Raw genomic sequence first — 3,529 nt, forward strand, 5'->3', positions numbered from 1 at the left:
GGGCGGGCTCTCCTGGCCCCTCCCGCAGCCATTCAAGAGAGAAATCCATGGGGCTGACGTCACGCCGCCACCAATTAGCCCCGAAAGGATGATGATGCGGGAAAAAAATTTTTTTTTTTCCTTCCTCCATCGCTTTCTCAGAGCGCCCGGGAATTAATTTGGCGTGGAGAGGAGAGCAGCCCGGAGCGGGGAACAAAAGAGGCTGGGGAGGGAAAAGGAAAGGCGGGGGGGGCTGCAGGACCTGACACCCGGCATCTGACAGCCCCACAGCCCCCCCCCAGGGTCCCACCACCTCGGCCAGCAGCAGCGGTGATGGGCACCGGTGCCCCCGCTGCCCTACGAGCAGGATGCCAGGAGCCATCCCAGCCAAACGCCACCTCCCTCCGTGTGTCCCCCTCCCCATCATTTCTCCCTGCCAGCCCCGCCCCGAGGGGGTGTGCGACCCTCCCCGGCCGGAAAATCACCCCCGAGAGCCGCTACAAGGAGGCGACGGGCAATGCCAAGGCAGGAGTTCCGTGGGACACCCCGAGAATTGCCCCCATAAACAACGTGAGATACAAAATTGGCAAAACTGGCTTTAACCAGCCCCCAAAATGCGGGTATATTATTTTTTTTTTTATTTTTTTATTTTTTTGCAAAATTGCGGGGATATTAGTTTTTTTTATTTTTTTTAAATTTTTTTTTTGCTGGCAGAGAAGATGCTCTAGGACCACTCTGACCGCAGCATCCCCACGCACGGCTGCGGGAAGAGGAGCCACATCCCCAGCCTTCCCACCCGAAACGGCCCCCCCCCACGCTGGTCCCCGGGGGTTGGGGACACCCAAGGTTGGGGGGGGACACCTGAGTTTGTCCCCGAGGCCACCGTCGCCGCTCAGCACCCAAAAAAAACAGGATTAGGAGCATCAACACCAACCTCCCTGCGCGGAGGAGCTGCCTCCCCCCAAATCTCTGTCCCCCAGGGTTAGGGGGGGGGATAACGGCACCGTTTTTAAACACAAGCAGCCCCTCTCGGCACTCGGAAATTCGGCTTCTCAGCGTCACCTTGGATCTGTGATGGAAATTTAACTTCTGCCTCTCACCCCGCACCGCCGTCTCCAGGACTGGTCCCAGTCAGACACACGCTTTTCTCAGAAGGAAATCCCCCATCCCATTTCCCTCTATTTGAAAAAAAATAATAACCCCTTCCCATTTTTCCCCATTAAAAAAAAAAATAATATATCCCCCATCCTATTTTTCCCCATTAAAAAGAAAAAATCATCCCTCTTCACATCTTTCCCTATTTAAAAAAAATAATTCCCCCATAAAAAAAATCCCAATCCCGTTTTTCCCATTAAAAAAAATCCCAATCCCATTTTTGCCCCTAAAAGAAAAAAATCCCCCATTCCATTCTTCCCCATTTAAAAAAAAATCCCAATCCCATTTTTCCCCATAAAAGAAAAAAAAAATCCCCCATAAAAAATAAATCCCATCCCCTTCTTTCCCCTAAAAACAAATAATCCCATCCCATTCTTTCCCCTAAAAACAAATAATCCCATCCCATTCTTTCCCCTAAAAACAAATAATCCCATCCCATTCTTTCCCCTAAAAATATATATATATCCCCCATCCTATTTTTCCCCATTAAAAACAAAGTATCATCCCTCGTCGCAACTTTCCCCATTTAAAAAAAAATAATTCCCCCATTAAAAAAATCCCAATCCCATTTTTGCCCCTAAAAGAAAAAAATCCCCCATTCCATTTTCCCCCATTTTAAAAAAAAATCCACCATCCCATTCTTCCTCATTAAAAAAAAAATAAATCCCAATCCCATTTTTCTCCATAAAAGGAAAAAAAAATCCCCCATAAAAAATAAATCCCATCCCATTCTTTCCCCTAAAAACAAATAATCCCATCCCATTCTTTCCCCTAAAAATATATATATATATCCCATCCTATTTTTCCCCATTAAAAACAAAGTATCATCCCTCGTCGCAACTTTCCCCATTTAAAAAAAAATAATTCCCCCATTAAAAAAATCCCAATCCCATTTTTGCCCCTAAAAGAAAAAAATCCCCCATCCCATTTTCCCCCATTTTAAAAAAAAATCCACCATCCCATTCTTCCTCATTAAAAAAAAAATAAATCCCAATCCCATTTTTCTCCATAAAAGGAAAAAAAAATCCCCCATAAAAAATAAATCCCATCCCATTCTTCCCCATTTAAAAAAAAATTAATCCCATCCCATTTTTTTTTCCCTAAAAACAAATAATCCCATCCCATTTTTTTTTTCCCTAAAAACAAATAATCCCATCCCATTTTTTTTCCCTAAAAACAAATAATCCCATCCCATTTTTTTTTTCCCTAAAAACAAATAATCCCATCCCATTTTTTTTTCCCTAAAAACAAATAATCCCATCCCATTTTTTTTTCCCCTAAAAACAAATAATCCCATCCCATTTTTTCCCCTAAAAACAAATAATAATCCAAAAACCAAGAGCATCCCTGACAGTTTGGCTCCACCAATCCAAAAGCCAAGAGCATCCCTGACAGTTTGGCTCCACCAGTGGGGAAACGATTTTCGATGGCCCAACACAGCCATGGTCTGTGTCACTGGGGTGTCCCTGTCCCCATCCCTCGCCCTCCCCACGGGTGAGAAATGCCTCCACACGCCCGGGCGGAGGGACGGGATTATTTAACAGATGGTTTGTTTAATCCCCGGCAGGAGCTCCTGCCACCTGCCTCTCCCGCGGGGAAGGGCGCCCGGCGCCTCCGGGAAATCCATCCCTAATCCCAGGGTGGGCTCAAGGCACCCAACATCACCCCACTGCCCCCCCAGAAACACCCCCAGGAGCCAGGCTGGCACACATGGCGGCATGCCCAGGTGATGGGCACCCACTTGTCCACAGCAAAATAACATTTTTTCCAGTGGGGAAACGATTTTCGATGGCCCAACACAGCCATGGTCTGTGTCACTGGGGTGTCCCTGTCCCCATCCCTCGCCCTCCCCACGGGTGAGAAATGCCTCCACACGCCCGGGCGGAGGGACGGGATTATTTAACAGATGGTTTGTTTAATCCCCGGCAGGAGCTCCTGCCACCTGCCTCGGCCGCGGGGAAGGGCGCCCGGCGCCTCCGGGAAATCCATCCCTAATCCCAGGGTGGGCTCAAGGCACCCAACATCACCCCACTGCCCCCCCAGAAACACCCCCAGGAGCCAGGCTGGCACACATGGCGGCATGCCCAGGTGATGGGCACCCACTTGTCCACAGCAAAATAACATTTTTCCACTAAATAACACATTTTTTTAGCCGCAGCCATCCCGCGCATCCCAAAAATGTGTCCAGCTGGGGTAGACCTGGCAGCCCGTCTCCCACAGCCCTCCTGGTTCTCCTCAGCAGAGCTTATATTCCTTAAAAAAAAAGCAAGAAGAGCTTTAACTTCCCCTGAAAACCCCCTCCCAGGCTGGGCAACGGAGAAATAATTAATATTCCCCAAATTCCTCCATTGCAGCGCTGAGTTACGGCCACCTCCACCATCAGCACAGGTGGGAA

The sequence above is a fragment of the Calidris pugnax genome, unplaced genomic scaffold (assembly GCF_001431845.1).
Source record: "Calidris pugnax isolate Ruff unplaced genomic scaffold, ASM143184v1 scaffold29, whole genome shotgun sequence".
Taxonomy (NCBI): domain Eukaryota; kingdom Metazoa; phylum Chordata; class Aves; order Charadriiformes; family Scolopacidae; genus Calidris; species Calidris pugnax.